The sequence below is a fragment of the Solanum dulcamara genome, chromosome 6, assembly GCF_947179165.1.
Source record: "Solanum dulcamara chromosome 6, daSolDulc1.2, whole genome shotgun sequence".
Taxonomy (NCBI): domain Eukaryota; kingdom Viridiplantae; phylum Streptophyta; class Magnoliopsida; order Solanales; family Solanaceae; genus Solanum; species Solanum dulcamara.
In genome coordinates, this window is record NC_077242.1 from 62730633 (window position 1) to 62741807 (window position 11175).

Consider the following 11175-nt stretch of genomic DNA (forward strand, 5'->3'; position numbering starts at 1 on the left):
GGAATATGAATGATTTGACCTTCACTAGAACATCATAAATAATGCTCACGGGCTTTTTCACTGTATGATCTGCCATCAAGAGTTGCATTGACGTCGATTTGGGGGCTTCTAAGCCCAATTAGCGAAACATTGCTAGCGATATCAAGTTAATGCTAGAACCTAAGTCACACAATGCTTTTGCAAAGTTAAATACTCCTATGGTACATGGTATGGTGAATGTGCCTGGGTCTTCTTTATTTTTCACAAGTGAGCGAATGCGATTGCACTACAATGATGGAAGTTATTGATCGGTTCAAAGCTTACCATTCTCTTCTTTGTGACAAGATCCTTTATAAACTTGGTATATCCAGGCATTTATTCTAGTAGCTCAATCATGGAACATTCATCGAAAGTTGTTTAACATGGAAATAAACTTAAGAAACTTTCTGTTTTTAGCCTTCTTTTATAATCTTTGCAGAAAAGGAGAAGGAGGTCATGGCATTGGAATCGGAGTTTGGGTAGCGTCTTTTGCATTTCTTACTTTCTCACCATTATTTTTATCTTTTTTTCCTAGGCTGTTTAGTGCTAGCTCTTCACCTACTGCTTCTTCCTCAATTTTGCCTTTTCTTTCATCCTCACTAACAGCTAAGTCGTGTGCATCATCCGCAAGTTTTGGCATAGGTGGGTCCACTGTTTGAATGCCACTTTGGGTGGTCACATCCATGCATTACCCATCATTCTTTGGATTTTAAATTGTATTACTTGGGACAGTTCCTTTCTGGCATGGATTCAAAGATGATGAAATCTTCCTCAATTGGTTCTTAATAAAATTTATGGATGTAGAGTGTGACTCAACTTTTTGATTCATTCTAAAAAAATCATTGCATATCTCCTTAAGATTATCCTCTATTGCATCATACATTTTCATCATCTTTGTCATCATGTCTTCGATTTTTGCAAGTTCGAATCCCCCATCTCAATTTTTGAGTGGGATGTATGCACTACTCTTGTTGTTATATCTCCTTCCCCAATTACTTTCTCTGTCTAACCCATAGTTGTGATCATTTTATCCATTTTGATTGTAGTTGTTCTCATGGTTGTAGTTCCCTTTATGATTATAGTTGTTGTCACGGTTGTAATGTCCCTCTCAATTGAAGTTGTTATAGTTTCGACCTTGATTTCCTTGACCTTGGCGCCAAAAATCCTAATTGGATGCTTGGGTGTTAGTCCATAAACCCCGCGCTCATTCACATAGTAAGTCTATTGCTCATATCCATAATCTTCATAACTTGGTGCCCTACCTTTATGGTCGATTGCATTGATTTTAATTAAGCAAGCTCTTGTAGCACTTTTTCATTTTGTATCTTGGAATCTTGATTTATGCTAATAGTAAAAGAATTTTTTGAAGTTTCAGTGTCCCTAGTGCTCCAAGCTTAGTTTGTCTTTGCAGCACGATCACGTCTCTCCGCAGCCTCTTGAAATATAATGGCCAAGAATGCTCCACTAGTGATGGTTTCTGCAACAAGTTTTCCATTATCATCAAGTGCACAGTAGAATAGCTCAAGAAGTGACTCGTTGGCTATTCTTTGATTTGGCACACTTCGTAGATACTTTACAAATCTCTCCTAAACTCCACTAATTGACACTCCGAGTATCTGTTGAAAATTGTTGATTTGATCTATTAGTTTCAACATTTTTGACAATGGGAAATACTTCTCGATAAATATCGTGTGTAATTTATCCCAAGTTGTGATGGAGTTATAGGGAAATTCGGACAGCCAAATTGTAGCTTCTTTACTAAGTGATTATGGAAAAAGATGTAGTCCAATGAAATCCATAATTAGTCCTGGGTCGCCAACACTGCTCTTGCAAACATACACCATATTCTGGAGATGGGCGTGCGGATCCTCGGATGCTTATCCATCAAATAGTTCTCTACTATGAAGCATTTGAATCAGGCCGCTTGTGATGCTAAACTTAGTTACAGGCGGTAATAGAGGTAACCAAATGGCACCAATAGTTCCGATGGTGTCGAGGTTGACCCCATAGTTATTCCATATGCCAAATTTAGGTCATTGTCTGGGTAGAGGGAGTTGTCTTGTGACTGGTTGATTGTCAAAAACATTATGTGGTTGACGTTCCGGAAGATGTTGTGGTACATTGTCATGTTGCCCACTAAGATGTTCCGCTTCATCACCAATTTTGTGTCCATTATTTTTATAGTTGTTGGTTACCATCCTACATAATGTTTTTTTAATTTCGGGATTAAATAGAATAAAGTGAATGACTTGATTTCTCATATTTGAAATGCACTAAGAATCAAAGCCTATTTCAGCACAAACAAAAAGAAACATATAGTAAAATAAGGAAATAATGACTACAAATCAAATAATAAAATTAATCTAATCTAAAAGCAAAATTCCTCGCCAACGCCACCAAAATTTGATAAGCTCAAATTACATCTCCCTAATGAAGTATAAAGCGATCGTTGATCAAATATAGAACCTAACAAAAGTTAGGGTCGATCCCACGAAGAATATGGTTTAGACCTTAGATTAATCGCTTATTATTATTAACTTTAGTAATCAATTTATTTCCGAAAAGAAAGGGGGGATTTTTATAAAAACTAATTAACAAATCAAATAACAAGCATCAACTAACAAAGTAATGGTTTAATGTGGTTTAAATCAATACAAAGTGAAACTAGGAATTTAAATGTTTCCCACGAATCCTTAACTAAGTAAACCTTTTTTATTAGTAATCCTTTCATAGTATGTTACATGTACAATCAGTAAGTTAATTTTACTTAAGTCCTTAACCCATCAAATAAATAAATTTCACTATGCGACTTGATCTGTCTACGAGTGTATACCTTACTAACCCCTACCAATGATCCTAAATTTAGCTATCTCTTAATCCATTCAAGCTAATTAGATGAGCATGATTAGCTCCAAATCTCATTGTTTAATCCTTTTCCCATATGTTACCTCTTTGATATGGCAAGTAAGAACAAGGCGAGTTCTAACATTGGCCACCATTAAAAAGCAATCAAAACAAAGAGAAAAATAATACATGCATGCACTTTACTCAAGAATTAATTTTCAATATGTTCTACTTAGTTAATTCTTTATGGTTCCTGCAACCCTAATTGTGGAATTAGCTACTCATAATTATGTGATAACAATCAAGAATATTTGGTGTAAAAGAAATCATGTACTTACTATACTGAATGTGAGAATAAAAAATCTTCAAATATATTTCGAATGTAAATATCGATAACAAAAATCGGAATTCAAGAATAAAAGACCAAAAGTACTTCAATCTATATTCTCAAACCCAAAAACGTGCATAATGTAAGAATAAACCTAAAGAGTGTATTTATAGAATACTAATCCTAAATAAATAAAAATTTGGATGAATCAGGAAACTTTTACTCGATTGGGCTCTATGACTCATTTCTACGAATTATAATGACTTTGAAGAGTCATAGACACAACTCGTAATCAATCACATTGTACTGAGGAACTCTTCTTCTTCACAATAGCTTTCTACGACTCGTAACTCTGAGGACCACTCGTCAACTGGTATTGTAGACACAGTCCTGGTTTCATCATCAGTAACTTCTTCTACAAGACTGTTTGACGACTCATAGTGATGTGAAAAAGTCATAGACTTAACTCGTAACTTTCAACTTTGCCTTCATGCTTCACTTCTATTTTGATGATTATGAACAAAGACTTGTAAGAATAAGAACTAGTCATAAAATGGACTCGTAACCTTTAACTTTAACTGCATTCCTATTTTATGTTTAGAAGATTGGTACCTAGACCTATAGAAGTAACTATGAGTCGTAGTATGAACCCGTAATCTCCAAAAACTCCTTACTTCAGCGCTATGATTCCTCAATCAATTCTCCAACTCAGTTTCCTGCAAAATAAACACAGCTAACATCAAATATGCTAACAATCACTTTAGAAAACATTCAACTTCTCATGTTTAAACTATTAAAGTATTGTAAATCTACAGTACATCAAATAGAAAGGCTGAGTATAATCGATACGGTACCCAGCAAGCGAACGACTAAGACTAAGCTAAGCTAATAAGATACACGTAAACCTGTCATACCATCCAACCCCCAGACTACAACATGCATATAAATAAGCCCATCTAACAGTTCTAACAGCATAGTACAATTATATATATCAATCTCCAAAATAGTACAACTCAAGTAAAAATAGGATCTTATCAGTCAATAATAAAGATCAATGGGATATTAGGGGCAAAACAATCTATAATGGCAAAACAAGTATGATGCAATGTAATGCAATGCGATGTCACATATAGTGATGCATGTCTATTCTAAATGATACATATCCACTGACTAGCAGGCCGGAACCCATGGGGGTCACACATGGACCATGTATCCGCCAGAACCATTTCCCTCCAGCATAAATTATCTTTTATTGGGACCATTTCCCTTCAGTATAAATTAGCTCTCGCTGGAGTCATTTTCCTTCGGCGTAATCCTCAAATCAAGTTTCATCTCGAAGTATTGGAACCAATGCAAATAGGAAATGTCCATATAAAATACAATGATAGAATGATAATATCAACAAGTCACAACTGATATCTCAATAACATATTCAAGTATTCACCATAAGCCAAGTATCAACTCATATCAAACATAACATGCTAAATTATCTCATTTGCCATCTATTACCCCCTTATTCATTTTCAAGTCTAATTGAACATCAATTAATCCCCAAAATCACTTCAAATTACTTACAAACACTTAAAACATGAATATATGATCATACAAGTTTAAGCAAAGGTTTAGAAATTCACTTGCCTCAATTTCAATCTCGAACTACTCTAGAATCTAAGCTTTACCCTTACACTGACATTTCGAATCAAGATAATCTATTCAAATATTCAATCCCAGTCATAACACGAGTCTAACAATACCCAATCAATATTTTTGAAAAATGGGCCCAAATCTGACCCAAACACCAATTTTAAGAAATCCAATGTTCTTGGTGAAACCCTCAATTTTTCAATCTTTAAAACCATGAATTCGATGAGAAAATCACATTAAAATCACTGGGTAATGAGAGATTGAATTCAAGAACACTTACCCATACCAAGATTCTCGAATATCCCCTTTAAAATCGCCTAAGACGTGCTTCTAGGGTTCAATAATTGTGAAAATGGGATAACTCCTGATTCTTGGGAAATTTCAAGTCTTCCCAATCATTAGAATTCGCAATTGCGACACCCCTCCTCGCGATCGCAATAAGTAAAAATTGGTTAACTCATTAGATTTGATGATCGCGGAGAAGGCCATGTGATCGCAATTCCTAACCAAATAATACTTTTCGATCGTGACTACACCTCTATGACCGCTAAGAACAAAAATTACCTACACTAGATATAAAATAACACAACAATTTCACTAAGTCTCAAATCTCGAAATTGACCCTCAGGATTTATTCTGAATGCCAAGAACACAAACTCTATATGCTACCATACTAAAATCGACGTTCCAGACTTAATAGAACCATCAAAATTTGAATTTGAGGCATCTTTGACCCGAAACTCGAAAAGTCACAACTAAACTAACTTAGACCTCAAAAATACAAAAACGATCTTGGGAGTTCTAAAAATTCAACAAACACTTCTTCTAGAACAAAAATACTACCCCTTCGAATCCAACAGAGTCATCGAAATTTCATTCTAAGCATCAAAACTCCAAAAGTTGACTAAAGTCAAGCCTTGGCCTAAAATTCCTCAATTTCCCACTCAAGACCTCAAATCTTCATTACAACTCCAAAACTGATCTCGTAAACTCTCCTAGACCAATTTCCACATTATGAAGCTGTTGGAATCGATGGAATCCCATTACAAGACTAGTAGTTTCAATTGGGTCCGAATACCACTTTTGAATACTTAAAGCATATGAAGACTCAAAATTTCTAAATTTTAACCATTTCATAGAATTTTCTTAAAATCAACGCTCAATACTAATCAGAAAAAACTCGGGGCAACTATAGGGAGGGTAAAACAGTTATTTTTCAAAAATTTCCAAAAATGACCTTCAAGGTCATTACATCATCCATCATTAAAAACAATGTTCATCCTCGAACATAAGGTAAAAGGAAGTACTTAAAGTCTCAAAGAGTTGTGGATGTCGAGCAAGCATGTCGAACTCCACCTTCCAAGTAGCCTCTCCAACTGTACGATGCTTCCACTAGACCTTCACTAAAGATATCTCCTTGGTCCTAAGATTAAAGACCCATCTATCAAGAATGGATATGGGTTCCTCCTCAAACGTCAAATATGGGACCAACACCACCGAATCAAGGGAGATCACATGGGACTTGTCCGAAACATACTTCCAAAGCATGTAAACATGGAATATCAGATTCACAACTAACAAGCTAGGTGGAAACAACAATATGTAAGACACCTCTCCCACTTGCCCCAAAACCTCATATGGGCCAATGAACCGAGATCTAAGCTTGCTCTTCTTCTCGAACTGCATCATGCCTTTTGTGGAAGACACTCAAACCCACACATGGTCACCCTCCATAAACTCTAAAGGTCAAACTCTCCTATTTGTATATCTCTTCTACCTACTCTAGGCAGTCAAGAGTCTACCCTGAATCATACCAACCTACTCCATAGCATTTCCAAGCAAATTCATGTCTAAAGAATCCATCTTAGTTTAATCAAACCACCTAATAGGAGATCGACCCTGCCTACCATACAATACCTCAAATTGAGCCTTATGAATACTGGAGTGATAATGGTTATGTTAGGCAAACTCTTCTAAGGGAAAATATTGATCCCATCGAGCACCAAAATCAATAACATAGGCTCGAAGCATATATTCCAACACCTGAATAATATACTTGGACTGTCCATCAGTCTATGGGTGAAAAGTTGTACTTATATTAAGCCTAGTACCCAATCCATGTTCTAATACATGCCAAAAGTGCAAAGTGAACATTGAACCCCAATCTGAAATAATGGATACTAGAACACCATTAAGTAGAACGATCTGACTAATATGCAACTAGGCCAGGTTATTCGCGGTATACTTCATCTTAATAGGAATGATATGGGTGGACTTGGTCAGTCATTCAACAACCACCTATAAAGATTAATAACCACCCACAGTGGGAGGTAAACCCACAACAAAGTCCAAAGTGATCTTCTCCTAGTTCCAAGTAGGAATGGGCATTCTCTGACTCATACCTCTAGGTCCCTGGTACTCATACTTGACCTGCTAGCAAGTCAAACACTTGGACACGAAGTCTGCAGTGTCCTTTTTTATCCCATATCACTAATAGTGTTGGCTAAGATCATGATACATCTTCGCCGCACCGAGGTAAAAAGAATATCTGGAATAATGAGCCTCCTCTAGAATCAATATGATAAAATCACCTACCTTGTGCGCATAAATCCTAATCTCAATCCTCAAAACACCCTCTGAATTGAGTTTGGCCTCCTTGTCCTCTCCCCTTATCAACTTATTTCAAATAAGACACAACTTCTCATCGTCCTATTGTCACTCCCAAATCTTCTCGACTAGTGAAGATTGAGCCTCAAGGAAAAAAATAAAGCCTCCACTCTCCTTAGATACCCATAGCCAGACAAGGCTATTGGCTAACCTCTATACATTCCTAGCCAAGGGTCTCTTTTCGATATTAAACCCTACAAGACTCCCCATACTAGGAGCCTTCCTACTCAAAGCATCAACCACCACATTGGACTTCCCCGGATGGTATAAAATAGTCATGTCATAGTCCTTCAGTAGCTCAAGCCATCTGCATTGTCTCAAGTTCAGATCTCTCTGACTGAAGATGTATTGAAGACTCCGGTGATTGGTGAAAACCTCATAATGCACCCCATAAAAGTTGAAGCATAAGTAACCAAGTTGTGCGTAGGGTAGTTTCTCTCATAAGTCTTCAATTGTCTAGAAGCATAGGCAACCACCTTCCCTTTTTGCATCAATACTACACCTAGACCAACTCCAAAAGCATCACAATATGCAGTAAATCCACATCCTTCTCAGGTAGGGTCAAAATAAGAGCTATAGTCAACAAAGGCTTGAGCTTTTGAAATCTCTCCTCACACTTATTAGACCAATGAAAATCCATAACCTTCTGAGTTAGTCTGTCCAAAAAAGCTGTGATGGTAGAGAAATCCTGCACAAAACACCTATAATAACTAGCCAATCCTATAAAACTCTGGATCTAGGTTGGAGAAGTAGGTCTAGTACAACCTCTAACTACTCAATCTTGGACGGATCCACCCTAATTCTCCCCTTGGACACCACATGCCCTAAAAATGCCACAGAATCAAGCCAAAACTCACATTTAGTGAACTTTGCATATAATTTCTGCTCTTTCAACTTCTGAACCACCGATCTTAAATGAAAAGAAAGATCCTCCTCTATCTTGGAATATATCAAGATATCATTAATGAAAAAATCACAAAGGAGTATAGATATGGATAAAATACCCCATGAATCAACTCCATGAATGCTGTTAGGGGCATTAGTTAGCCAAAAGGCATAAACAGAAACTCATAATGGCCATAAAGCGTCTGGCAAGTTATCTTAGGAATATCCAATGGCCTAATCCTCAACTGATGGTACCTTGATCTCAAGTCAATCTTAGAGAACAAAGATGATCCCTAAAGCTGGTCAAACAAACCATCTATGCAAAGAAGAGGATACTTGTTCTTGACAGTCACTTTGTTCAACTACCTATAACCTAATAGACCCATCCTTCATCTTCACAAACAAAACCAGTGCACCCCAAGGCGACATACTAGGGATAATAAACCCCTTACTCAACAAATCCTATAACTGATCTTTGAATTCCTTCAACTCTACCAAAGCCATATGATAAGGTGCAATACATATGGACTTAGTGCCCGGCTCTAAGTCAATGGAAAAGTCAATGTCCTTATCCGAAGGAACTTTTAGAAGATTAGTAAGGAAAACATCGGCAAACTCCTTAACCAAGAGAATAAACTCCATGGGAGGTGACTCAATGCTAGTATCCCAAATAAAGGATAAATATAATGTACATCCCGGATCGATCAATCTTTGAGTGCGAAGATAGTAGATTACCTTTCTAGGATATGAACTACTAGTACTCTTCCACTCAAGTCTCAGGGCATTAGTATAGCTAAAGTCACGGTATTAGCATAGCAATCAAGAATAGCACGATAAGAAGAAAACCAATCCATACCCAATATCACATCACAGTCTACCATCCTCAAAATGATCATGTCTACCCAAGTATCATATCCGTCTAAAAAAATAAGGCATGATCGATACATTGGATCCATCACTAAGGGCTCACCCACGGGTGTGGAAATATAGACAGGCATGAGCATGCGATCATAAGTCAAATAAAACAATAGATGCAAAGCAGGTAGATATATAACATAATATGGATTTGGGATCAAATAACACAGATAGAGATTGATGGTAAATGGGGACGATACCTATAATAACTGCATCAAAAGCCTCGGCCTCTACCTTGTGGTACTATAACCCCACCATCACCCTATTAGAAGTGTGACCACCTCTCTCTACCTGAGCCCTTTCTCGACCTCGGGCTGGAGGCGCCGATGCTCTCGCTGGAGTAGAATAAGTGTGTTGTAGATCAGTATGAACCTGTAGTGGGATATAATGAATTAGATGGATGGGATCCCCACAACTATAGCAAGATCTTGGAACAAAATACTGTTGTGCTGGACCAAATAAACCCATTTAACTACCCCAGCCTGCTGGCCTCTGTTGTGATCCCTGGTGACCCTGACCTGTACTATATGATCCACACGGTGTCTGACCACCCTTAGAATCTGGCATAGAAGCATGACCAGTCCCTCTACGCTTAAAGGAACCACCTCCTCTTGTAAGACCCCGTAAGCAAGAAGGTTGGAACCAAGGAGAAAAGTTCTCAAATCTTGAACTGGACCCAAGTTCACGATTGTTTCTACGAGTCGTTAAAGTTTACACGACCCGTAAAAATGAGTCATGGAGGGATTCATTATGGTTAGTTGAGACCAACCTTAAAGAGAGGTCCTACGACTCACTATTAAGGTCCGTTCTCCAGTAGATGACTCATAGAAAGTTTTCATAGGATGACTTCTGAGGCCTCCCTCAAAGAATTCCTCGTAGAACCTATGACGGTTTGTAAGAACCACCCATCACAAAACTTCAGAGACTTGCATTTTTGCAGGTTTTGGGACCTTCAGGATGGATGAAGTTGATGATCCGTGATGAAGATTACAATTCATAGAAACTTCCCCTTTGCAAAATTTAGAGACTCAATTTTTAAGATATTTTCTCAGACCTGCAGGATGAGTCATTTTGATGACTCATCATAGTTTGGATGACCCCAGGAAGGTATCGTATGCCACTAGTTTAAGTTTAATAAGGGGTAATTATTTCCTTTCAAAAGATCGGTTCAATGAACCTAGACACTTTTACGGCTATGTTCGAAGTGTATAAATGTTCAATTCTTCAAATTTCCCTCCTATTCAATTCATTCTCCTAAAATTTTCTAAGGCAAGAACAAAATCTCTCAAAGTTTCTTCTTCAAGCAAAAAGCTAGTGTTTCTAGATTTCTATGAGGTTTCTTCTTCAATTCCTAGGGAATTCAAGAGAGGCATGTGGGGATTGATTCATGGAATTTTTTCACCTATGAAGTCCAAAAGATTTCTCAAGTTTTCATTCAATTTACAATTGATTATGAACCCTAGTTTTGATGAATTGCATTAGGATGGTTTAATTTCATTTTTAAATATTATCAACGACCTTTACATGTATGTTCTCATATGAATTGCATGATTTCAAGTTAATTTATAGATGCCCATGTATAAAGCTATTTTTTCAAGCTATGATTATGAATTTAAGATGAGTTTATGAGTTGATCATGAGTTAAATGATTTTCAATCGAAGTTTTATATGAGTTAAAGTTGAGATTTATGATTCTAAAGTTAAAGTTATGATGATGACCAGAGTTAAGATCAAAACATGTTTAAAGATGGTGATAAGGACAATTCTCACCGAAGTTATAGATTCTTATGAATAACCAAGTAGATAAGTTATTCCTAATATATTTTAAAGATGGATTGATAGGCAGTTATTATCTTTCCCTACTATGTTATAAT